Source organism: Ascaphus truei, unplaced genomic scaffold (assembly GCF_040206685.1).
Source record: "Ascaphus truei isolate aAscTru1 unplaced genomic scaffold, aAscTru1.hap1 HAP1_SCAFFOLD_2375, whole genome shotgun sequence".
In the NCBI taxonomy this organism is placed as follows: domain Eukaryota; kingdom Metazoa; phylum Chordata; class Amphibia; order Anura; family Ascaphidae; genus Ascaphus; species Ascaphus truei.
In genome coordinates, this window is record NW_027455297.1 from 6,768 (window position 1) to 33,481 (window position 26,714).

At 55.6% G+C, this 26,714-nt stretch overlaps 1 long non-coding RNA gene across 1 annotated transcript; it reads left to right on the forward strand.

The window, feature by feature from the left end:
* Nucleotides 1-1,328: 1,328 nt before the first annotated feature.
* On the forward strand, nt 1,329-26,347 carry LOC142478304 (uncharacterized). Its single transcript, XR_012793052.1, has 5 exons — nt 1,329-1,446; nt 7,563-7,628; nt 9,305-9,370; nt 17,051-17,116; nt 25,871-26,347. It is a non-coding gene; the product is annotated as an uncharacterized LOC142478304 (long non-coding RNA).
* Nucleotides 26,348-26,714: the final 367 nt, after the last annotated feature.

Genomic DNA, 26,714 nt, shown 5'->3' on the forward strand with positions numbered 1-26,714 from the left:
GAGTGAGGAAAGGGGGGAGAGGCACAGTGAGGGAATGGGGAGAGAGAGGCACAGTGAGGGAGGGTGGAGGAATGCACAATGAGGACGGGGAGAGAGGCACAGTGAGGGGAGGGGAGGGGAAAGAGGCACAGTGAGGGGAGGGGAAAGAGGCACAGTGAGGGGAGGGGGAGAGGCACGGGGAGGGGAGAGGCACAGGGAGAGGGGAGCGAGGCATATTGAGGGGAGCGAGGCACAGTGAGGGGGAGAGAGGCACAGTGAAAGGAGGAAGAGTGAGGAAAGGGGGGAGAGGCACAGTGAGGGAGGGGAGGGCGGAGAGGCACAGTGAGGGATGGAGGAGAGAGAGGCTCAGTGAGGGAAGGGAGGAGAGAGGCACAGTGAGGGGAGGGGGGGAGAGAGGCACATTGAGGGATGGAGGAGAGAGAGGCACAGTGAGGGAAGGAGGAGAGGCACAGTGAGGGGAGGGAGGAGAGAGGCACAGTGAGTTGACGGAGAGGCACAGTGACGGGAGGGGGTGAGAGGCACAGTGAGGGGAGGGAGGAGAGAGGCACAGTGAGGGGGGGATAGAGGCACAGTGAAGGGGGGGATAGAGGCACAGTGAGGGGAGGGGGGAGAGAGGCGCAGCAAGGGGAGGGGGGAGAGGCACAGTGAGGGGAGTGGGGGAAGGGGGTATAGAGGCAGGGAGGGGGAGAGAGGCGCAGTGGGGGGAGGGGGAAGAAGTGCGCAGTGAGGGGAGGGGGAAAAAGAGGCACAGTGAGGTGAGGGAGGAGAGGGACATGGGAGAGGCACAGCGAGGGGACGGGGGAGAGGCACAGTGAGGGCAGGGGGGAGAGGCACAGTGAGGGGAGCGGGAGAGGCACAGTGATGGGGAGAGAGAGGCACAGTGATGGGGAGAGAGAGGCACAGTGATGGGGAGAGAGAGGCACAGTGATGGGGAGAGAGAGGCACAGTGATGGGGAGAGAGGCACAGTGATGGGGAGAGAGGCACAGTGAGGGGGAGAGAGAGGCACAGTAAGGGAGAGAAAAAAATTAAGGCTGTGCCTATAGTGCCGTCGATGGCGACACGATGGTTGACGACGCCGTCGCCACCGGCAAAAGTTATGTTTCGCCGGGCGTCGGCAGTGCGGGATTCCGGCAATTTCATTTGTTCAAGTGACGTGACGACCCTTGAAAAATCTAATTTTGCCGGCTACCAGTTTCCGCAACGCGGCGGCAATGCTTCTGTTTCTGTTTCTGTTTTCTGTTTTCGGCCGACGTCGCCAGTACTATTTGCGCGGCCTAAGAATGTAGATTAAATATTTGAAAAATTGTGCTAATTATTCTGCTCCATCCAAAATGTTCCTAATATTTCACTATACTGAGATAGATCCCTTAATTTCCCAGCGTTCTCGTGTGGTAACGGGGGAAGGGAGCAGCGCTGATTGAGACGACCCTAGGGAGCGATTCATGGTATGTTTATCAATTTAAACTTTTACATCCTCATAACCTTTTATAAAACACAGAACAAATGCAAAGAAAGCTGCAAAATGGCCGGTGTGGGGATCAAACCCACGGCCGCGGCATTATTATCCCCACAACTGCGCTATCCAGCAAGCAAGCAACTGTATGTAGGGAAGGGGGAGATAGGCACAGTGAGGGGAGGAGGGGATAGAGGCACAGTGAGGGGAGGAGGGGATAGAGGCACAGTGAGGGAAGGGGGGAGAGAGGCACAGTGAGGGGGGGGAGAGAGGCACAGTGAGGGGGGGAGAGAGAGGCACAGTGAGGGGAGGGCCGCAGAGAGGCACAGTGAGGGGAGCGGAGAGAGGCACAGTGAGGAGAAGGGAGAGAAGCACAGTGAGGGGAGGGGGGAGAGGCACAGTGAGGGGAGGGGGGGAGAGGCACAATGAGGGGAGGGGGGAGAGGCACAGTGAGGGGAAGGGAGAGAGGCACAGTGAGGGGAAGGGGAGAGAGGCACAGTGAGGGGAGAGAGGCACAGTGAGGGGAGGGGGGAGAGAGGCACAGTGAGGGGGGGGACAGACACAGTGAGGGGAGACAGACACAGTGAGGGGAGAGAGACACAGTGAGGGGAGGGGGAGAGAGACACAGTGAGGGGAGGGGGAGAGAGGCACAGTGAGGGGAGGGGGGAGAGAGGCACAGTGATGGGAGGGGGGAGAGAGGCACAGTGAGGGGAGTGGGGGAGAGAGGCACACGGAGGGGAGAGAGGCACAGTGAGGGGAGTGGGGGAGAGAGGCACAGTGAGGGGAGGGGGGAGGAGGCACAGTGAGGGGGGGGGAGAGAGGCACAGTGAGGGGAGGGGGGAGAGAGGCAAAGTGAGGGGAGTGGGGCACAGTGAGGGGAGGGGAGAGAGGCACAGTGAGAGGAGTGGGGGAGAGAGGCACAGTGAGGGGAAGGAGGGGAGAGAGGCACAGTGAGGGGAGGGGGGAGAGAGGCACAGTGAGGGGAGGGGGGAGAGAGGCACAGTGAGGGGAGGGGGGAGAGAGGCACAGTGAGGGGAGTGGGGGAGAGAGGCACAGTGAGGGGAGGGGGAGCGAGGCACAGTGAGGTGAGGGGGGTACAGAGGCACAGTGAGGGGAGGGGGGGAGCGAGGCACAGTGAGGGGAGGGGAGGGGGAGAGGCACAGTGAGGGGAGAGAGGCACAGTGAGGGGGGGGAGAGGCACAGTGAGGGGAGAGGGGAGAGAGACACAGTGAGGGGAGGGGGAGAGAGGCACAGTGAGGGGAGGGGGGAGAGAGGCACAGTGAGGGGAGGGGGGAGAGAGGCACAGTGAGGGGAGGGGGGAGAGAGGCACAGTGAGGGGAGGGGGGAGAGAGGCACAGTGAGGGGAGGGGGGAGAGAGGCACAGTGAGGGGAGTGGGGGAGAGAGGCACAGTGAGGGGAGGGGAGAGAGGCACAGTGAGGGGAGTGGGGGAGAGAGGCACAGTGAGGGGAGATGGGAGAGAGGCACAGTGAGGGGAGGGGGGAGGAGGCACAGTGAGGGGGGGGAGAGAGGCACAGTGAGGGGAGGGGGGAGAGAGGCAAAGTGAGGGGAGAGGGGCACAGTGAGGGGAGGGGAGAGAGGCACAGTGAGGGGAGGGGAGAGAGGCACAGTGAGGGGAGTGGGGGAGAGAGGCACAGTGAGGGAAAGGAGGGGAGAGAGGCACAGTGAGGGGAGTGGGGGAGAGAGGCACAGTGAGGGGAGGGGGGAGAGAGGCACAGTGAGGGGAGGGGGGAGAGAGGCACAGTGAGGGGAGGGGGGAGAGAGGCACAGTGAGGGGAGTGGGGGAGAGAGGCACAGTGAGGGGAGGGGGGAGCGAGGCACAGTGAGGGGAGGGGGGTACAGAGGCACAGTGAGGGGAGGAGGGGAGAGAGGCACAGTGACGGGAGGGGAGAGCGAGGCACAGTGAGGGGAGGGGGGTACAGAGGCACAGTGAGGGGGGAAAGAGAGGCACAGTGAGGGGGGGGAGAGAGGCACAGTGAGGGAGGGGGGAGAGGCACAGTGAGGAGAAGGGAGAGAAGCACAGTGAGGGAGGGGGGAGAGGCACAGTGAGGGGAGAGAGGCACGGTGAGGGGAGGGGGGAGAGGCACAGTGAGGGGAGGAGGGAGAGGCACAGTGAGGGGAGGGGAGAGAGGCAAAGTGAGGGGAGGGGGGAGAGGCACAGTGAGGGGAGGGAGAGAGGCACAGTGAGGGGAGGGGAGGGGAAAGAGGCACAGTGAGGGGAGGGGGAGAGGCACGGGGAGGGGAGGGGGAGAGGCACGGGGAGGGGAGAGGCACAGGGAGAGGGAAGCGAGGCATATTGAGGGGAGCGAGGCACAGTGAGGGGAGAGGGGAGAAAGGCACAGTGAGGGGGAGAGAGGCACAGAGAAAGGAGGGAAGAGTGAGGAAAGGGTGGAGAGGCACAGTGAGGGGAGGGGGAGAGAGGCACAGTGGGGGATGGAGGAGAGAGAGGCTCAGTGAGGGAAGGGAGGAGAGAGGCACATTGAGGGAAGGAGGAGAGAGAGGCACAGTGAAGGGAGGGAGGAGAGAGGCACAGTGAGGGGGGAGAGCACAGTGAGGGGACAGGGAGAGGCACAGTGAGGGGAGGGGGGTGAGAGGCACAGTGAGGGGAGGGAGGAGAGAGGCACAGTGAGGGAAGGGAGGAGAGAGGCACAGTGAGGGGGGGATAGAGGCACAGTGAGGGGGGGATAGAGGCACAGTGAGGGGGGATAGAGGCACAGTGAGGGGAGGGGGGGAGGGAGGCACATTGAGGGAAGGAGGAGAGAGAGGCACAGTGAGGGAAGGAGGAGAGGCACAGTGAGGGAAGGAGGAGAGGCACAGTGAGGGGAGGGAGGAGAGAGGCACAGTGAGGGGGGGAGAAGCACAGTGAAAGGAGGGAAGGGTGAGGGAAGGGAGGAGAGAGGCACAGTGAGGGGAGGGGGGGAGAGAGGCACATTGAGGGAAGGAGGAGAGAGAGGCACAGTGAGGGAAGGAGGAGAGGCACAGTGAGGGGAGGGAGGAGAGAGGCACAATGAGGGGAGAGGGGAGGAGGCACAGTGAGGGGGGGGGAGAGAGGCACAGTGAGGGGAGGGGGGAGAGAGGCAAAGTGAGGGGAGAGGGGCACAGTGAGGGGAGGGGAGAGAGGCACAGGGAGGGGAGAGAGGCACAGTGAGGGGAGTGGGTGAGAGAGGCACAGTGAGGGGAAGGAGGGGAGAGAGGCACAGTGAGGGGAGGGGGGAGAGAGGCACAGTGAGGGGAGGGGGGAGAGAGGCACAGTGAGGGGAGGGGGGAGAGAGGCACAGTGGGGGAGAGAGGCACAGTGAGGGGAGGGGGGAGCGAGGCACAGTGAGGGGAGGGGGGTACAGAGGCACAGTGAGGGGAGGAGGGGAGAGAGGCACAGTGACGGGAGGGGAGAGCGAGGCACAGTGAGGGGAGGGGGGTGCAGAGGCACAGTGAGGGGAGGAGGGGTGAGAGGCACAGTGAGCAGAGGGGGGAAAGAGAGGCACAGTGAGGGGGGGGGAGAGAGGCACAGTGAGGGGGGGGAGAGGCACAGTGAGGAGAAGGGAGAGAAGCACGGGGAGGGGGAGAGGCACAGTGAGGGGAGAGAGGCACGGTGAGGGGAGGGGGGAGAGGCACAGTGAGGGGAGGAGGGAGAGGCACAGTGAGGGGAAGGGGAGAGAGGCACAGTGAGGGGAGGGGAGGGGAGAGAGGCACAGTGAGGGGAGGGGAGAGAGGCAAAGTGAGGGGAGGGGGGAGAGGCACAGTGAGGGGAGGGAGAGAGGCACAGTGAGGGGAGGGGGAGAGTTAGGAAAGGGGGGAGAGGCACAGTGAGGGAATGGGGAGAGAGAGGCACAGTGAGGGGAGAGGGGAGGAATGCACAATGAGGAGGGTGAGAGAGGCACAGTGAGGGGAGGGGAGGGGAAAGAGGCACAGTGAGGGGAGGGGGAGAGGCACGGGGAGGGGAGAGGCACAGGGAGAGGGAAGCGAGGCATATTGAGGGGAGCGAGGCACAGTGAGGGGAGAGGGGAGAGAGGCACAGTGAGGGGGAGAGAGGCACAGAGAAAGGAGGGAAGAGTGAGGAAAGGGGGGAGAGGCACAGTGAGGGGAGGGGGAGAGAGGCACAGTGAGGGATGGAGGAGAGAGAGGCTCAGTGAGGGAAGGGAGGAGAGAGGCACAGTGAGGGGAGGAAGGGAGAGAGGCACATTGAGGGAAGGAGGAGAGAGAGGCACAGTGAGGGAAGGAGGAGAGGCACAGTGATGGGAGGGAGGAGAGAGGCACAGTGAGGGGGGGAGAGCACAGTGAGGGGACAGGGAGAGGCACAGTGAGGGGAGGGGGGTGAGAGGCACAGTGAGGGGAGGGAGGAGAGAGGCACAGTGAGGCAAGGGAGGAGAGAGGCACAGTGAGGGGGGGATAGAGGCACAGTGAGGGGGGGATAGAGGCACAGTGAGGGGAGGGGGTGAGAGGCACAGTGAGGGGAGGGGGGAGAGAGGCACAGTGAGGGGGCAGAGGGGCACAGTGAGGGGAGGGGGAGAGCCACAGGGAAGGGAGAGGCACAGCGAGAGGGGAGCGAGGCATATTGAGGGGAGCGAGTCACAGTGAGGGGAGAGGGGAGAGAGGCACAGTGAGGGGGAGAGAGGCACAGTGAAAGGAGGGGAGAGTGAGGAAAGGGGGGAGAGGCACAGTGAGGGGAGGGGGAGAGAGGCACAGTGAGGGAAGGGAGGAGTGAGGCACAGTGAGGGGAGAGGGGGAGAGAGGCACAGTGAGGGGAGGTGGGGAGAGAGGCACATTGAGGGAAGGAGGAGAGAGAGGCACAGTGAGGGAAGGAGGAGAGGCACAGTGAGGGGAGGGAGGAGAGAGGCACAGTGAGGGGGGGGAGAAGCACAGTGAAAGGAGGGAAGAGTGAGGAAAGGGGGGAGAGGCACAGTGAGGGATGGAGGAGAGAGAGGCTCAGTGAGGGAAGGGAGGAGAGAGGCACAGTGAGGGGAGGGGGGGAGAGAGGCACATTGAGGGACGGAGGAGAGAGGCACAGTGAGGGAAGGAGGAGAGGCACAGTGAGGGGAGGGAGGAGAGAGGCACATTGAGGGGGGGGAAGCACAGTGAGGGGACAGGGAGAGGCACAGTGAGGGGACAGGGAGAGGCACAGTTAGGGGAGGGGGGTGAGAGGCACAGTGAGGGGAGGGAGGAGAGAGGCACAGTGAGGGGAGGGAGGTGAGAGGCACAGTGAGGGAAGGGAGGAGAGAGGCACAGTGAGGGGGGGATAGAGGCACAGTGAGGGGAGGGGGGAGAGAGGCGCAGCAAGGGGAGGGGGGAGAGGCACAGTGAGGGGACTGGGGGAAGGGGGTATAGAGGCAGTGAGGGGAGGGGGAGAGAGGCGCAGTGGGAGGAGGGGGAGAGAGGCGCAGTGGGGGGAGGGGAAGAGGTGCGCAGTGAGGGGAGGGGGAAAAAGAGGCACAGTGAGGGGAGGGAGGAGAGGGACATGGGAGAGGCACAGCGAGGGGACGGGGGAGAGGCACAGTGAGGGCAGGGGGGAGAGGCACAGTGAGGGGAGCGGTAGAGGCACAGTGATGGGGAGAGTTAGGCACAGTGATGGGGAGAGAGAGGCACAGTGATGGGGAGAGAGAGGCACAGTGATGGGGAGAGAGAGGCACAGTGATGGGGAGAGAGAGGCACAGTGATGGGGAGAAAGGCACAGTGAGGGGGAGAGAGAGGCACAGTAAGGGAGAGAAAAAAATTAAGGCTGTGCCTATAGTGCCGTCGATGGCGACACGACGGGTGACGACGCCGTCGCCACCGGCAAAAGTTATGTTTCGCCGGGCGGCGGCAGTGCGGGATTCCGGCAATTTGATTTGTTCAAGTGACATGACGTGACGACCCTTGAAAAATCTAATTTTGCCGGCTACCAGTTTCCGAACCGGCGACGTCGCTTTGTCGCCGTAGCGCGCACTATAAGCGCACGCGGCGGCAATGCTTCTGTTTTCGGGCGACGTCGCCAGTACTATATGCGCGGCCTAAGAATGTAGATTAAATATTTGAAAAATTGTGCTAATTATTCTGCTCTATACAAAATGTTCCTAATATTTCACTATACTGAGATAGATCCCTTAATTTCCCAGCGTTCTCGTGTGGTAACGGGGGAAGGGAGCAGCGCTGATTGAGACGACCCTAGGGAGCAATTCATGGTATGTTTATCAATTTAAACTTTTACATCCTCGTAACCTTTTATAAAACACAGAACAAATGCAAAGAAAGCTGCAGAATGGCCGGTGTGGGGATCAAACCCACGGCCGCGGCATTATTATCCCCACAACTGCGCTATCCAGCAAGCAAGCAACTGTATGTAGGGAAGGGGGAGAGAGGCACAGTGAGGGGAGGAGGGGATAGAGGCACAGTGAGGGGAGGAGGGGATAGAGGCACAGTGAGGGGAGGGGGGAGAGAGGCACAGTGAGGGGAGGGGGGGAGAGAGGCACAGTGAGGGGAGGGGGGGAGAGAGGCACAGTGAGGGGGGGAGGGGAGAGAGGCACAGTGAGGGGAGGGGGGAGAGAGGCACAGTGAGGGGGGGGGAGAGAGGCACAGTGAGGGGGGGGGAGAGAGGCACAGTGAGGGGGGGGGAGAGGCACAGTGAGGGGAGGGGGAGGCACGGGGAAGGGAGAGGCACAGCGAGAGGGGAGCGAGGCATATTGAGGGGAGCGAGTCACAGTGAGGGGAGAGGGGAGTGAGGCACAGTGAGGGGGAGAGAGGCACAGTGAAAGGAGGGGAGAGTAAGGAAAGGGGGGAGAGGCACATTGAGGGGAGGGGGAGAGAGGCACAGTGAGGGGATGGAGGAGAGAGAGGCTCAGTGAGGGAAGGGAGGAGAGAGGCACAGTGAGGGGAGGGGGAGAGAGAGGCACATTGAGGGAAGGAGGAGAGAGAGGCACAGTGAGGGAAGGAGGAGAGGCACAGTGAGGGGAGGGAGGAGAGAGGCACAGTGAGGGAAGGGAGGAGAGAGGCACAGTGAGGGGGGGGATAGAGGCACAGTGAGGGGGGGGATAGAGGCACAGTGAGGGGAGGGGGGAGAGAGGCGCAGCAAGGGGAGGAGGGAGAGGCACAGTGAGGGGACTGGGGGAAGGGGGGTATAGAGGCAGTGAGGGGAGGGGGAGAGAGGCGCAGTGGGGGGAGGGGGAAGAGGTGCGCAGTGAGGGGAGGGGGAAAAAGAGGCACAGTGAGGGGAGGGAGGAGAGTTACGGGGAGAGGCACAGCGAGGGGACGCATGAGAGGCACAGTGAGGGGAGGGGGGAGAGGCACAGTGAGGGGAGCAGTAGAGGCACAGTGAGGGGAGCAGTAGAGGCACAGTGATGGGGAGAGTTAGGCACAGTGATGGAGAGTTAGGCACAGTGATGGGGAGAGTTAGGCACAGTGATGGGGAGAGAGAGGCACAGTGATGGGGAGAGAGAGGCACAGTGATGGGGAGAGAGAGGCACAGTAAGGGAGAGAAAAAAAAATTACGGCTGTGCCTATAGTGCCGTCGATGGCGACACGACGGGTGACGACGCCGTCGCCACCGGCAAAAGTTATGTTTCGCCGGGCGGCGGCAGTGCGGGATTCCGGCAATTTGATTTGTTCAAGTGACGTGACGGCCCTTGAAAAATCTAATTTTGTCGGCTACCAGTTTCCGAACCGGCGACGTCGCTTTGTCGCCGTAGTGCGCACTATAAGCGCACGCGGCGGCAATGCTTCTGTTTTCGGGCGACGTCGCCAGTACTATATGCGCGGCCTAAGAATGTAGATTAAATATTTGAAAAATTGTGCTAATTATTCTGCTCCATACAAAATGTTCCTAATATTTCACTATACTGAGATAGATCCCTTAATTTCCCAGCGTTCTCGTGTGGTAACGGGGGAAGGGAGCAGTGCTGATTGAGACGACTCTAGGGAGCGATTCATGGTATGTTTATCAATTTAAACTTTTACATCCTCATAACATTTTATAAAACACAGAACAAATGCAAAGAAAGCTGCAGAATGGCCGGTGTGGGGAACAAACCCACGGCCGCGGCATTATTATCCCCACAACTGCGCTATCCAGCAAGCAAGCAACTGTATGTAGGGAAGGGGGAGAGAGGCACAGTGAGGGGAGGAGGGGATAGAGGCACAGTGAGGGGAGGGGGGAGAGAGGCACAGTGAGGGGAGGGGGGGAGAGAGGCACAGTGAGGGGAGGGGGGGGGGGAGAGAGGCACAGTGAGGGGAGGGGGGGAGAGAGGCACAGTGAGGGGAGGGGGGGAGAGAGGCACAGTGAGGGGGGGGAGAGAGGCACAGTGAGGGGGGGGGATAGAGGCACAGTGAGGGAGGGCCGGAGAGAGGCACAGTGAGGGGAGAGGGGAGAGAGGCACAGTGAGGAGAAGGGAGAGAAGCACAGTGAGGGGAGGGGGGAGAGGCACAGTGAGGGGAGAGAGGCACAGTGAGGGGAGGGGGGAGAGGCACAGTGAGGGGAGGGGGGAGAGGCACAGTGAGGGGAAGGGAGAGAGGCACAGTGAGGGGAGGGGAGGGGGAGAGGCACAGTGAGGGGGGAGAGAGGCACAGTGAGGGGGGAGAGAGGCACAGTGAGGGGGGGAGATGCACAGTGAGGGGAGAGGGGAGAGAGACACAGTGAGGGGAGGGGGAGAGAGGCACAGTGAGGGGAGGGGGGAGAGAGGCACAGTGAGGGGAGTGGGGGAAAGAGGCACAGTGAGGGGAGGGGTGAGAGGCACAGTGAGGGGAGGGGGGAGAGAGGCACAGTGAGGGGAGTGGGGGAGAGAGGCACAGTGAGGGGAGGGGGGAGCGAGGCACAGTGAGGGGAGGGGGGGACAGAGGCACAGTGAGGGGAGGAGGGGAGAGAGGCACAGTGAGGGGAGGGGGGGAGAGGCACAGTGAGGGGGGGAGAGAGGCACAGTGAGGGGGGGGAGAGAGGCACAGTGAGGGGAGGGGCGGAGAGAGGCACAGTGAGGGAGGGGGGAGAGGCACAGTGAGGGGAGCGGTAGAGGCACAGTGATGGGGAGAGTTAGGCACAGTGATGGGGAGAGTTAGGCACAGTGATGGGGAGAGTTAGGCACAGTGATGGGGAGAGAGAGGCACAGTGATGGGGAGAGAGAGGCACAGTGATGGGGAGAAAGGCACAGTGAGGGGAGGGCCGGAGAGAGGCACAGTGAGGAGAAGGGAGAGTAGCACAGTGAGGGGAGGGGGGAGAGGCACAGTGAGGGGAGAGAGGCACAGTGAGGGGAGGGGAGGGGGAGAGGCACAGTGAGGGGAGAGAGGCACAGTGAGGGGAGGCGGGAGAGAGGCACAGTGAGGGGGGGGGGGGGGGGGGGAGAGGCACAGTGAGGGGAGAGGGGAGAGAGACACAGTGAGGGGAGGGGGAGAGAGGCACAGTGAGGGGAGGGGGGAGAGAGGCACAGTGAGGGGAGTGGGGGAAAGAGGCACAGTGAGGGGAGGGGGGAGAGAGGCACAGTGAGGTGAGTGGGGGAGAGAGGCACAGTGAGGGGAGGGGGGAGAGAGGCACAGTGAGGGGAGGGGGGAGCGAGGCACAGTGAGGGGAGGGGGGGACAGAGGCACCGTGAGGGGAGGAGGGGAGAGAGGCACAGTGAGGGGGGGAGAGAGGCAAAGTGAGGGGAGCGGGGCACAGTGAGGGGAGGGGAGAGAGGCACAGTGAGGGGAGAGGGGAGAGAGGCACAGTGAGGGGAGGGGGGAGGAGGCACAGTGAGGGGAGGGGGAGGAGGCACAGTGAGGGGGGAGAGAGGCACAGTGAGGGAAGGGGGGAGAGAGGCACAGTGAGGGGGGGAGAGAGGCAAAGTGAGGGGAGCGGGGCACAGTGAGGGGAGGGGAGAGAGGCACAGTGAGGGGAGAGGGGAGAGAGGCACAGTAAGGGGAGGGGGGAGGAGGCACAGTGAGGGGAGGGGGGAGGAGGCACAGTGAGGGGGGGAGAGAGGCACAGTGAGGGGAGGGGGGAGAGAGGCACAGTGAGGGGAGCGGGGCACAGTGAGGGGAGGGAGAGAGGCACAGTGAGGGGAGTGGAGGAGAGAGGCACAGTGAGGGGAAGGAGGGGAGAGAGGCACAGTGAGGAGGGGGGAGAGGCACAGTGAGGGAAGGGGGAGAGAGGCACAGTGAGGGGGGGGGAGGCACAGTGAGGGGGGGGGAGGCACAGTGAGGGGAGGGGGGAGGGGCACAGTGAGGGGAGGGGGGAGAGGCACAGTGAGGGGAGGGGGGAGAGGCACAGTGAGGGGAGGGGGAGAGGCACAGTGAGGGGAAGGGAGAGGCACAGTGAGGGGAAGGGAGAGGCACAGTGAGGGGAAGGGGAGAGAGGCACAGTGAGGGGAGGGGAGGGGGGAGAGGCACAGTGAGGGGAGAGAGGCACAGTGAGGGGGGGGGGAGAGACACAGTGAGGGGAGGGGGGAGAGAGCCACAGTGAGGGGAGGGGGGAGAGAGCCACAGTGAGGGGAGTGGGGGAGAGAGGCACAGTGAGGGGAGTGGGGGAGAGAGGCACAGTGAGGGGAGTGGGGGAGAGAGGCACAGTGAGGGGAGTGGGGGAGAGAGGCACAGTGAGGGGAGGGGAGAGAGGCACAGTGAGGGGGGGAGAGAGGCAAAGTGAGGGGAGCGGGGCACAGTGAGGGGAGAGGAGAGAGGCACAGTGAGGGGAGTGGAGGAGAGAGGCACAGTGAGGGGAAGGAGGGGGGAGAGGCACAGTGAGGAGGGGGGAGAGGCACAGTGAGGAGGGGGGAGAGGCACAGTGAGGGAAGGGGGGAGAGAGGCACAGTGAGGGGAGGGGGGAGAGGCACAGTGAGGGGAGGGGGGAGAGGCACAGTGAGGGGAGGGGGGAGAGGCACAGTGAGGGGAAGGGGAGAGAGGCACAGTGAGGGGAAGGGGAGAGAGGCACAGTGAGGGGAAGGGGAGAGAGGCACAGTGAGGGGAAGGGGAGAGAGGCACAGTGAGGGGAGGGGAGGGGGAGAGGCACAGTGAGGGGAGAGAGGCACAGTGAGGGGGGGAGAGACACAGTGAGGGGAGGGGGGAGAGAGCCACAGTGAGGGGAGTGGGGGAGAGAGGCACAGTGAGGGGAGGGGAGAGAGGCACAGTGAGGGGAGGGGAGAGAGGCACAGTGAGGGGAGTGGGGGAGAGAGGCACAGTGAGGGGAGAGGGGAGAGAGGCACAGTGAGGGGAGGGGGGAGGAGGCACAGTGAGGGGGGGAGAGAGGCACAGTGAGGGGAGGGGGAGAGAGGCACAGTGAGGGGAGGGGGAGAGAGGCACAGTGAGGGGGGGAGAGAGGCAAAGTGAGGGGAGCGGGGCACAGTGAGGGGAGGGGAGAGAGGCACAGTGAGGGGAGTGGGGGAGAGAGGCACAGTGAGGGGAAGGAGGGGAGAGAGGCACAGTGAGGGGAGGGGGGAGAGAGGCACAGTGAGGGGAGGGGGGAGAGAGGCACAGTGAGGGGAGTGGGGGAGAGGCACAGTGAGGGGAGGGGGGAGCGAGGCACAGTGAGGGGATGGGGACAGAGGCACAGTGAGGGGAGGAGGGGAGAGAGGCACAGTGAAGGGAGGGGGGGGAGAGAGGCACAGTGAGAGGAGGGGCGGAGAGAGGCACAGTGAGTGAAGGGAGAGAAGCACAGTGAGGGGAGGGGGGAGAGAGGCACAGTGAGGGGAGGGCCGGAGAGAGGCACAGTGAGGGGAGAGGGGAGAGAGGCACAGTGAGGAGAAGGGAGAGAAGCACAGTTAGGGGAGGGGGAGAGGCACAGTGAGGGGAGGGGAGAGAGGCACAGTGAGGGGAGGGGGGAGAGGCACAGTGAGGGGATGGGGGAGCGGCACAGTGAGGGGAGGGGGGAGAGGCACAGTGAGGGGAGGGGGGAGAGGCACAGTGAGGGGAGGGGGGAGAGGCACAGTGAGGGGAGGGGGGAGAGGCACAGTGAGGGGAAGGGAGAGGCACAGTGAGGGGAAGGGGAGAGAGGCACAGTGAAGGGAGGGGAGGGGGAGAGGCACAGTGAGGGGGGGGAGAGGCACAGTGAGGGGGGGGAGAGACACAGTGAGGGGAGGGGGGAGAGAGGCACAGTGAGGGGAGTGGGGGAGAGAGGCACAGTGAGGGGAGGGGAGAGAGGCACAGTGAGGGAGTGGGGGAGAGAGGCACAGTGAGGGGAGGGGAGAGAGGCACAGTGAGGGGAGGGGAGAGAGGCACAGTGAGGGGAGTGGGGGAGAGAGGCACAGTGAGGGGAGAGGGGAGAGAGGCACAGTGAGGGGAGGGGGGAGGAGGCACAGTGAGGGGGGAGAGAGGCACAGTGAGGGGAGGGGGGAGAGAGGCACAGTGAGGGGGAGAGAGGCAAAGTGAGGGGAGCGGGGCACAGTGAGGGGAGAGAGGCACAGTGAGGGGAGGGGGGAGGAGGCACAGTGAGGGGGGAGAGAGGCACAGTGAGGGGAGGGGGGAGAGAGGCACAGTGAGGGGGGGGAGAGAGGCAAAGTGAGGGGAGCGGGGGAGAGGCACAGTGTGGGGAAGGAGGGGAGAGAGGCACAGTGTGGGGAAGGAGGGGAGAGAGGCACAGTGAGGGAAGGGGGGAGAGAGGCACAGTGAGGGGAGGGGGGAGAGAGGCACAGTGAGGGGAGTGGGGGAGAGAGGCACAGTGAGGGGAGGTGGAAGCGAGGCACAATGAGGGGACGGGGGGACAGAGGCACAGTGAGGGGAGGAGGGGAGAGAGGCACAGTGAGGGGAGGGGGGAGAGAGGCACAGTGAGGTGGGGAGAGAGGCACAGTGAGGGGAGGGGCGGAGAGAGGCACAGTGAGGAGAAGGGAGAGAAGCACAGTGAGGGGAGGGGGGAGAGGCACAGTGAGGGGAGAGAGGCACAGTGAGGGGAGGGGGGAGAGGCACAGTGAGGGGAGGGGGGAGAGGCACAGTGAGGGGAAGGGGAGAGAGGCACAGTGAGGGGAGGGGGAGAGGCACAGTGAGGGGAGAGAGGCACAGTGAGGGGAGAGAGGCACAGTGAGGGGAGAGAGGCACAGTGAGGGGAGGGAGAGAGGCACAGTGAGGGGAGGGAGAGAGGCACAGTGAGGGGAGGGGGAGAGGCACAGTGAGGGGAGAGAGGCATATTTAGGGGAGGGAGAGAGGCACAGTGAGGGGAGGGGGAGAGTGAGGAAAGGGGGGAGTGGCACAGTGAGGGAATGTGGAGAGAGAGGCACAGTGAGGGGAGGGGGGAGGAATGCACAATGAGGAGGGGGAGAGAGGCACAGTGAGGGGAGGGGAGGGGAAAGAGGCACAGTGAGGGAGGGGGAGAAGCACGGGGAGGGGAGAGGCACGGGGAGGGGAGAGGCACGGGGAGGGGAGAGGCACGGGGAGGGGAGAGGCACGGGGAGGGGAGAGGCACGGGGAGGGGAGAGGCACGGGGAGAGGGGAGCGAGGCACGGAGAGGGGAGAGAGGCACAGTGAAGGGGAGGGGGGAGGAGGCACAGTGAGGGGGGAGAGAGGCACAGTGAGGGAGGGGGTAGAGAGGCACAGTGAGGGGGGGAGAGAGGCAAAGTGAGGGGAGCGGGGGAGAGGCACAGTGTGGGGAAGGAGGGGAGAGAGGCACAGTGTGGGGAAGGAGGGGAGAGAGGCACAGTGAGGGAAGGGGGGAGAGAGGCACAGTGAGGGGAGTGGGGGAGAGAGGCACAGTGAGGGGAGGGGGGAGCGAGGCACAGTGAGGGGACGGGGGGACAGAGGCACAGTGAGGGGGAGAGGGGAGAGAGGCACAGTGAGGGGAGGGGGAGAGAGGCACAGTGAGGTGGGGAGAGAGGCACAGTGAGGGGAGGGGCGGAGAGAGGCACAGTGAGGAGAAGGGAGAGAAGCACAGTGAGGGGAGGGGGGAGAGGCACAGTGAGGGGAGAGAGGCACAGTGAGGGAGGGGGGAGAGGCACAGTGAGGGGAGGGGGGAGAGGCACAGTGAGGGGAAGGGGAGAGAGGCACAGTGAGGGGAAGGGGGAGAGAGGCACAGTGAGGGGAGGGGGAGAGGCACAGTGAGGGGAGAGAGGCACAGTGAGGGGAGGGAGAGAGGCACAGTGAGGGGAGGGGGAGAGGTACAGTGAGGGGAGAGAGGCACATTTAGGGGAGGGAGAGAGGCACAGTGAGGGGAGGGGGAGAGTGAGGAAAGGGGGAGAGGCACAGTGAGGGAATGGGGAGAGAGAGGCACAGTGAGGGGAGGGGGGAGGAATGCACAATGAGGAGGGGGAGAGGCACAGTGAGGGGAGGGGAGGGGAAAGAGGCACAGTGAGGGGAGGGGGAGAAGCACGGGGAGGGGAGAGGCACAGGGAGAGGGGAGCGAGGCACGGAGAGGGGAGAGAGGCACAGTGAGGGGGAGAGAGGCACAGTGAAAGGAGGGGAGAGTGAGGAAAGGGGGGAGAGGCACAGTGAGGGGAGGAGCAGAGAGGCACAGTGAGGGATGGAGGAGAGAGAGAGGCTCAGTGAGGGAAGGGAGGAGAGAGGCACAGTGAGGGATGGAGGAGAGAGAGAGGCACAGTGAGGGAAGGAGGAGAGAGGCACAGTGAGGGAAGGAGGAAAGGCACAGTGAGGGGAGGGGGGAGAGGCACAGTGAGGGGGGGAGAGGCACAGTGAGGGGAGGGGAGTGAGAGGCACAGTGAGGGGAGGGGGTGAAGGGAGGGAGGAGAGAGGCACAGTGAGGGAAGGGAGGAGAGAGGCACAGTGAGGGGGGGATAGAGGCACAGTGAGGGGGGGATAGAGGCACAGTGAGGGGGGGATAGAGGCACAGTGAGGGGGGGATAGAGGCACAGTGAGGGGGGGATAGAGGCACAGTCAGGGGAGGGGGTGAGAGGCACAGTGAGGGGAGGGAGGAGAGAGGCACAGTGAGGGGAGGGGGAGAGAGGCGCAGCAAGGGGAGGGGGAGAGGCACAGTGAGGGGAGTGGGGGAAGGGGGTATAGAAGCAGTGAGGGGAGGGGGAGAGAGGCGCAGTGAGGGGAGGGGGAAGAGGTGCGCAGTGAGGGGAGGGGGAAAAAGAGGCACAGTGAGGGGAGGAGGAGAGGGACGGGAGAGGCACAGTGAGGGGACGGGGGGAGGCACAGTGAGGGGAGGGGGAGAGGCACAGTGAGGCGAGCGGGAGAGGCACAGTGATGGGAGAGAGAGGCACAGTGATGGGAGAGAGAGGCACAGTGATGGGGAGAGAGAGGCACAGTGAGGGGGAGAGAGAGGCACAGTAAGGGAGAGAAGAAATGATTAAGGCTGTTCCTATAGTGCCGTCGATGGCGACAAGACGGGTGACGACGCCGTCGCCACCGGCAAAAGTTATGTTTCGCCGGGCGGCGGCAGTGCGGGATTCCGGCAATTTGATTTGTTCAAGTGACGTGACGTGACGGCCCTTGAAAAATCTAATTTTGCCGGCTACCAGTTTCCGCAACGGCGACGTCGCTTTGTCGCCGTAGCGGGCACTATAAGTGCACGCGGCGGCAATGCTTCTGTTTTCGGGCGACGTCGCCAGTACTATATGCGCGGCCTAAGAATGTAGATTAAATATTTGAAAAATTGTGCTTATGATGGGCTTTATTTTCCTGTTATTTTCCCTGTGCTAATTATTCTGCTCCATACAAAATGTTCCTAATATTTCACTATACTGAGATAAATCCCTTAATTTCCCAGCGTTCTCGTGTGGTAACGGGGGAAGGGAGCAGCGCTGATTGAGACGACCCTAGGGAGCGATTCATGGTATGTTTATCAATTTAAACTTTTACATCCTCGTAACCTTTTATAAAACACAGAACAAATGCAAAGAAAGCTGCAGAATGGCCGGTGTGGGGATCAAACCCACGGCCGCGGCATTATTATCCCCACAACTGCGCTATCCAGCAAGCAAGCAACTGTATGTAGCAAGCGAGTCAGCGCAGGAGCTGCGGGAAAGTATTTTACTCATCACTTAGGCTGCGGCCACGCTAGCGCTGAGCGTGCTGACCGCGCTGTGCTTGCCGAGTTTAGTTTTCACCCAGGCTTTAAAAAAAAGAGACTTTGAAGCGCGCTCAACTTGCCCGCAGCACTCCCCGCGTGAGCTTGCGAAATAGCCAGGACACCCGGCGCTCCTGCTTGGGGAGCTGGTGACGTCACTGCTCTGCTCATACACACACACACACACACAAACGCACACGCACACACACACACAAGCACACACAAACGCACACGCACACACACATATATATATATATATATATATATATACAGTGTTCGACAATCCTATACATTTACACGCCCGGGGCGGGTGGATTTAACCCCTGGGCGAGTAAATATTGGCCCAAGCAGCACACGTGTTTATTTTTTTAAATTTCCCTGCTCGCGCTGAAATTTTCCCGCTCTAGCTGCCTGAAACAAACACAAAAAAAAAACTCCCCCTACCTGACTGCTGATTGGCGCGCGCTCCCAGGCTTTGTGGGCGCGCGGCCAGGCTCTATATGAGCCGGCCCCCAACGAATGGCCATTTTTTCTGGCCGGAGATCTGTTGGAGAGTACGAGCGTAAGTACTCTCCAATCCTCCATCCCCTCTGCTCCTTCCCTGCCTCCTGCAGTTCCCCCTTTCTCCCCCCAACCCCCGATACCCGCGCGTGGCTGGATATGGTAGCGTGGGTGTTCCCCCTTCTCTCCCCGGCCCCCGCTTACCCCGGCTTCCCGCGCGGGGCAGAGGTGTCCCCCCCCTTCTCCCCCCCCCCCCCCCCCCCCCCCCCGGCTTCCCCCGATCCTTGGGTGATGGTAGTGGGTGTTCCCCGGCTTCCCGCGATACCCGCGGCGGGGCTGGTGATGGTAGTGGGGATGTTCCCCGCGATACCCTTGGGGGGCGGGTGATGGTAGTGGGGGTGTTCCACGCTTACCCCGGCTTTCCGCGCCGCTTCGCCTGATCCCTGCGCGGGGCTGGAGATGGTAGCGGGGGTTTTCCCCCCTTACCTACTTTGTCTCCGCTTCTCCACTGTCCCGTGGCTGTCCGCGCAGGGCGGGAGATGGTCGCGGGGGGGGGGGGGGGAGCGAGCGGGTCAGTGGTGGTGCTCGGTCGTGCGGCCTTTCCTCTTCTACCACCTGTCGTGTGTGTGTGCGTGTGCATGCATGGGAGAGTGTGTGTATGTGTGTGCATGCATGCATGGGAGAGTGTGTGTGTGTGTCACCCCAGTCAGTCACCCCAGTCAGTCACCCCGTCACGGAGGTTATTTGGACTGGGGCGCTCCCTAAATTTTGTGGCTTAAAAAGTTGTTGTAACGCCTTACTCTGTTAAAAAATGATAAAATATAAAATATGATTTTGGTGTTTGTGGTGCAAAAGGGTGTGTAGAAAAACATATACTGGCCCTTTTAGTTGATTTTGTGGTTGCTGCTTGACCTTGGAGAAGGGAATCCCGTGTCCTTCTCAGCGTGGCAGTAGTGGTGTGAAGATGGTCAGCGCGAACCTCGTGGACCTCACGGATATAGTGGATCCGGATGCAGTATTAAGACAAGAAAAAAAGAATAAAACACGATATTAGTGTATCATGTCCACATTGGGGGATTGGGGGGAAAAAAAGGGGAGGGGGGGAGTGGGAAGGGGGAGTAGGGGGGTGGGGTAGGAGTGGACGGTGGTGGGATGGATGGTGGGTTCCCACTAACTAATCACAGAATACATAGAATATATGGATCCAGTGACTCACACGGGCTTGTGTGGTGTCTCTCCCTCAACGCTGACTGGTGTGGGTAAATACAGACTCATATACTGGAGTCTCAGATATACATTAAACTCACACGGCCTGATGTGAGTCCTTGCCCTCAGAGGGTAATGTCCTGTATGGATGGTGTCCTGTTGTTTCAGCAGAGTTGTCCCCCGATGGGTGTGGTGTGTGAGTGTCTCCTCTCCCCGTATCCCAAATGACCAAAAAGCAATGTGCAAACCAAAAGTCAAAATTAATTAAAAGGTCTTTAATGGGTTAAGAGTGAAGACATGTGCATACACTATGCATACATGTTGTGGTGCTTAAAAGGTATAAAACAATATATGACGCGATAACACAATGAACTAAACAGTATGTGATGTACTGAAGCAAACACAAAAAAGGACGGTTATATCTCTTTATAGGAGCTACCTTTGGAAGCCCCTAATGTCAGGGATAGTGAGATGTGCCTGTACATATAAATAATGGGTTAGATAAGCATATATTAAAATTAGATAAGCATATATTAAAATAAATCAATACATTATAAAACTACATTTTAAAAAATACTTAGAGATGATCATTGTATTTGTCCTTAGAAGCATTTTAAGTTTAATAAAAAACGGTGGAAATTGGAATTTGATTGGGGTATTTGTGTGATTTGGAATCTTTTAGTTCCTCCGTGTGCAGTATTTTTAAAACCATTCTCTGTTGGTTAAAATCTTTACATATGTAATACAATAGTGCCACCATGTGGCTGGATGTGAAAATTACCTCAACACTGTCATAACCTAATGGTAAAAGTTAAGCAATCTTGGTAGTGTGGCACACATCCCTTTAAAGTAACTTAAAAATGTGCCAGAGTGTATTACAGCAAAAAATATATTTATGTGACAAAAGTTATAACGAATTACATATGTGACGGAAAAAATATAATATTATTATTATCAAGATGGTTAAAAAACCTTACTGTTTATAGCCACTACATCTGACATAAGGGTAGAACAACCTAGACACCCAAAATCTTGGTTTCCTCATTCAGCTATCTAAAATGTACCACTCAATATCTCCGTGTTAGTTAAAAGATATTTTATTTGTAATACAATGCTGACACCAAGTGGCCGCATATCGAAATTGCTACTTCAAACCCCTAATATTATCTCTACCACACTGGATAGTGCGGTATTCAGTTAAGTGTAGAGTCATTGTTTAAAATATATTTCAAAAGTATATTCCAGCGGATGATGAGAGTATATCAAATATGCATGAGCATGGGTTTACACAGACATTTGATATTAGAAAAATACTTGTATAGGTGATTTCAACGCGGAGCTCTCATGTGGTGAAAAAGTTCAAAATGTTCAAAACGTATAGTCCAGATTCTTCATAACTCCTTTCTAACTTCAATTCATGTTGCAGAGGTTGTCGCGATAGTATGTATCATTTCTGGTCCTCAAGGGTTGGTTCGAGGTAGATTCATATTTGGGACGTGCGCCCTATTGGAGATTGGAGAGGAAGTGGATCAGTGTGTGTTAAAACAAAGAGGTAGATGTAAATGAAATTTAATAAAATAAAATAGTAGATGTTATAGAATAGTAGATGTTTATAAAATATTAAAAAATAAAAGTTGTTTAAAAATGGGGGATTTGGAGCAGATTGATGGGTGTTCAGAGAAAGGCTGCAATGTCTATCTCTACATTGAGGCCTGTGGGTACCAGGCTTTTCAATTTGTAGATCCAAAACGTTTCTTTTCTTGATAGAGATGTCAGTCTGTCGCCTCCCCTCCAATGTGGGGGGACTACTTCAATGCCCCTAAATTCAAGGCCCGACGGATCTCCTTGGTGATGTAGTGCGAAATGCTTAGAGACACTATGTGTCATTAGTTTCCGTCTGATATTCCCTAGGTGTTCCAAAATACGCACCCGCAGGGGTCGACTGGTGCGCCCTACATATTAGAGTCCACAGGGGCAGTTTAAAAGGTAGACTACGAATTCTGATTTGCAATTAATGAAGCTGCCGGTTTTGAACTGTTCTCCTGTTGTATGAGAGCTGAACTGAATTTTTTCCTTACTTCCCTGTTTGCATGCTTTGCATGTATTACATCTATGGAAACCTTTGGCTGTTTGTAGCCAGTTTGAGTCCTGGCCTGTTGTTCTATTCTCCATTCTAAAGAGGCTTGGTGCTAACTTTCTTTTGATGTTATCTGCCCTTTTATAGATGACTTTCGGTTTTTCTGGGAGGTACTCTTTCAGGGTGGGGTCTCCCTGTAGGAGATGCCAGTGTTTATTCAGGATCTGTTGTATGCTTCCTGCATCCTGACTAAACTGTGTTAAGAAAGCGATGCTGAACTCTTCTTTGGGCTTAGGTGGATTAGTTTTAAGGATTTCACTACGTTTGAGCTCCCCTACTTCTCTTATTGCTATATCCATCTTATCGTTATCATAGTTTTTAGCAATGAAACGCTTCTTAAGAATATTGGATTGTTCCCTATAAATATGGTCATCGCTACAGTTTCTCCTAATTCGACGAAACTGTCCTGGGGGTATGTTCTTTAACCATTTTTTGTGGTGGCAGCTAGTGTTAAGTAGGTAGTTGTTACAGTCCACTTTTTTGAAGAAAGTTTTAGTCTTTAGTTTGGTGTCTTCTATGTAAATAGTAAGGTCTAAGACGTCTACCGTGTTATTTCCTATGCAAGTTGTAAAAGCCAAGTTCCTCTCATTAGTATTAATATAGTTTAAGAAATGGTTCAAGTTTTCACTACTACCTTTCCAGATGAAAAACACATCATCGATGTATCTTCGCCACAGCACGAGATCCGCACCAAATTCATGCTCTGACCAGATGGTATCGGTCTCCCAATTGTCCATGAACAGATTGGCATAACTTGGTGCGAATTTCGTACCCATCGCTGTGCCACATTTTTGTAGGAAATATGTTCCATCAAATTTAAAAAGGTTATGCTTCAGAATAAAATTGATACTTTCTAAAATGAAGCGTCTTTGTTCTATTTTAACAGTTGGGTCTTTTGTTAATGTCCTATTGATGGCTTCAATTCCATCGTCGTGTTTTATGGATGTGTATAATGAAGTTACATCACAAGTGCAGATTTTGTAGTCATCTTGCCAAATTACCTGTTCTAATACATTAAGAATTTGCGTGGTATCTCTTAGATAGGACCGCATCTCCGCAACATATGGTTGTAGAAAACCATCTATATATTCCGATAGTCGCGACGTGAGTGAGCCTATCCCAGAGATGATGGGTCTCCCTGGTGGTGCTTTAATATCCTTATGTATTTTGGGTAAAAAATAAAATATCGGCATAACTGGGAATTTTATATTTAAATAGTCGTATTCTTTTTCATTTAGGACTCCTGTTGTACTGCCTTTGTCTAGTAGGGTGAGGAATTCTATACAGAATTCTTTATGCGGATTCGTCTTAAGACGTGCATAGGTGATGTCGTCAGATAATATCCTCTCTGCTTCTCCCTTATAATATTCAGTGTCCATAATGACAACCCCCCCCCTTTGTCTGCTTGTTTGAATATGATATCCTTATCTTTCTCTAAGTTTTGCAAAGCGATTTTCTCTTTTAGTGTTAAATTGTTCTTCGTTATCTTTGTCGTACCTGAGGTCAGTTTGTCAAAGTCTTCCTGGATTTTTTGGTGGAACACTTCTAGATTATGGCCTTTTGCCCAGCTAGGATAGAATTTGGACTTGTTTTTAAGATTTGAATGTTTAAAATCACTCTCTATGTTTATGTTCATATCATTACTTACTATCTCCCTAGTTTGTGCGTCTTTGGAAAGAATTTTTTTTTAAACGTAAGCTGTCTGATGTATTTGTGTGCGTCTATATACAGATTAAAACTATTCGCCTTAGCAACTGGCGCGAAATTCAGCCCCTTTTTTATAAGCTTACATTCATCTATGTTGAGTTCTTTTTTACTTAGATTAAATATATTGTTTACATCGCTGCTCTTTTCCTGTGTCCTTCTTCCTCCCCGCTTTCCTCGTGTGGTCTTTTTCTGAGTTTTGTGTTTGGTGTTTCTATTTCTTTCTGTTCTTCTACCACTAGAGTGCTATTCTGGGTGGCTATTGGTGGTGGTTTTGCTACTTGGGCCTGTTCTAAAAAATGACCTGTATGTGGTCTGGGTGATCGTTGTTCTCTCACGTGACCTTGCTCCTTATCATGTCTTTCTCTGTATGTTTGCCTCTGTTCCCTGTAAGGTGATTTGCGTTCCCGTCTTGGGCTCTGGTCCCTATATTGTTTGTGGGGTGACCGGTAGTGTCTCCTTTGGCTTTCTTCTCTCTCATAGCGTCTCTCTCTGTATTCCCGATTTGACCCATAGTGTTTGTAAGGTGATCTGTGGTCCCTATCTCTGCTCCTTTCTTTCTCATACCTGTTATCACGGCGTTCAAGTGGTGATCTAGTTCTGTAGTTATATGTTGTTGGCTTAGCAGTGTGATACCTTTCGTGATACTCTTTTGCTTTAGAATAGTATTTATTGTCCTGCCAATGTTCTTCTCTGTCTCTATCATTTTTCTTTGCCTCGTCCCTTTTGTGGCTTCCTGTGTCTTCAATAGTGTGCGTTTTAGTTTCTTTATTCTCTCTAGGGGTTTCTAGGACACCCGCCTCCTGCCTTCTTGATGGAATTTGTCTAGCCTCTTTATTAAATGATACATTCTTATTGTTTTCATATTTGGGATAGTTCTTATGCCTCTCTGGATTCGTTGGATAGCTTAATGTGTTGGATCTTGAATTCTGGTTTTTATTACTATCTTCTCTACTCCTATATTCGAACATTTTCCTATCCCTTGGGGTGCTAGGTGGGACTAGTGAGACCCGTTGCCATTTGGGGTTTGACCCCACTACATAATCTTCCTCGTCTCGTCTGAATTTTTTGTTCTTTGACTCTATCAGGTTTTTTTCTATGGCGTCTATTTCATCCGCTAGTTTTCTGTCCCTACTTATGAAGGTGGGATTATCTATAGAGGTTTCTAATCTTTTCTGAATTAGTGTGACTTCTCGGTCAATTTCTATTAGTGTCTTTGTATGGTGTTTAATGATAAGTTTCATTAAAGTGAATGAACAGGCATCCATAGCTTCCTCCCATTGTACATTGTATTCTACATCTGCTAATTCAAAGGATGATTTTTTATCAAACCTGTAAACCCCTAGGAATACGTTTGATGTCAATGTATTTTTCTAGGTAGACTTTGTCCCAGACCTTTTTGGTCTCCTTCTTAAGTAAATTCTCTAGTTTATCGAATTCATTATTTATTGTTTCTAAGTCTCCCATTTCCGCTGACTCAATTTCTCTCATTTTGTTCTCTATGTTGTTACTTCTAAAAATTCTTTTTGTGAAAACACTCTCCTTGATTTCGACCATATCTTCTATCTCTATGGTTGCTACTTCCATGTTGAGATTTCTAATGTGGGGTGCTGCCACCAGGATGGGATTAGAGAAGTCTGGAGGTTATTTGGACTGGGGCGCTCCCTAAATTTTGTGGCTTAAAAAGTTGTTGTAACGCCTTACTCTGTTAAAAAATGATAAAATTTAAAATATGATTTTGGTGTTTGTGGTGCAAAAGGGTGTGTAGAAAAACATATACTGGCCCTTTTAGTTGATTTTGTGGTTGCTGCTTGACCTTGGAGAAGGGAATCCCGTGTCCTTCTCAGCGTGGCAGTAGTGGTGTGAGATGGTCAGCGCGACCTCGTGGACCTCACGGATATAGTGGATCCGGATGCAGTATTAAGACAAGAATAAAAGAATAAAACACGATATTAGTGTATCATGTCCACATTGGGGGATTGGGGGGAAAAAAAGGGGAGGGGGGGAGTGGGAAGGGGGAGTAGGGGGGTGGGGTAGGAGTGGACGGTGGTGGGATGGATGGTGGGTTCCCACTAACTAATCACAGAATACATAGAATATATGGATCCAGTGACTCACACGGGCTTGTGTGGTGTCTCTCCCTCAACGATGACTGGTGTGGGTAAATACAGACTCATATACTGGAGTCTCAGATATACATTAAACTCACACGGCCTGATGTGAGTCCTTGCCCTCAGAGGGTAATGTCCTGTATGGATGGTGTCCTGTTGTTTCAGCAGAGTTGTCCCCGATGGGTGTGGTGTGTGAGTGTCTCCTCTCCCCGTATCCCAAATGACCAAAAAGCAATGTGCAAACCAAAAGTCAAAATGAATTAAAAGGTCTTAATGGGTTAACAGTGAAGACATGTGCATACACTATGCATACATGTTGTGGTGCTTAAAAGGTATAAAACAATATATGACACGATAACACAATGTGATGTACTGAAGCAAACACAAAAAAGGACTCTCACACTAAACGAATATATGGGAATATAAGGGAATATCAGACGGAAACTAATGACACATAGTGTCTCTAAGCATTTCGCACTACATCACCAAGGAGATCCGTCGGGCCTTGAATTTAGGGGCATTGAAGTAGTCCCCCCACATTGGAGGGGAGGCGACAGACTGACATCTCTATCAAGAAAAGAAACGTTTTGGATCTACAAATTGAAAAGCCTGGTACCCACAGGCCTCAATGTAGAGATAGACATTGCAGCCTTTCTCTGAACACCCATCAATCTGAACCCATCAATCTGCTCCAAATCCCCCATTTTTAAACAATTTTTAAACAACTTTTATTTTTTAATATTTTATAAACATCTACTATTCTATAACATCTACTATTTTATTTTATTTTGTTAAATTTCATTTACATCTACCTCTTTGTTTTAACACACACTGATCCACTTCCTCTCCAATCTCCAATAGGGCGCACGTCCCAAATATGAATCTACTCGAACCAACCCTTGAGGACCAGAAATGATACATACTATCGCGACAACCTCTGCAACATGAATTGAAGTTAGAAAGGAGTTATGAAGAATCTGGACTATACGTTTTGAACATTTTGAACTTTTTCACCACATGAGAGCTCCGCGTCGAAATCACCTATACAAGTATTTTTCTAATATCAAATGTCTGTGTAAACCCATGCTCATGCATATTTGATATACTCTCGTCATCCGCTGGAATATACTTTTGCAATATATTTTAAACAATGACTCTACACTTAACTGAATACCGCACTATCCACAGTGTGGTAGAGATAATATTAGGGTTTTGAAGTAGCAATTTCGATATGCGGCCACTTGGTGGCAGCATTGTATTACAAATGAAATATCTTTTAACTAACACGGAGATATTGAGTGGTACATTTTAGATAGCTGAATGAGGAAACCAAGATTTTGGGTGCCTAGGTTGTTCTACCCCTTATGTCAGATGTAGTGGCTATAAACAGTAAGGTTTTTTAACCATCTTGATAATAATAATATTATATTTTTTTCCGTCAAATATGTAATTCGTTATAACTTTTGTCACATAAATATATTTTTTGCTGTAATACACTCTGGCACATTTTTAAGTTACTTTAAAGGGATGTGTGCCACACTACCAAGATTGCTTAACTTTTACCATTAGGTTATGACAGTGTTGAGGTAATTTTCACATCCAGCCACATGGTGGCACTATTGTATTACATATGTAAAGATTTTAACCAACAGAGAATGGTTTTAAAAATACTGCACACGGAGGAACTAAAAGATTCCAAATCACA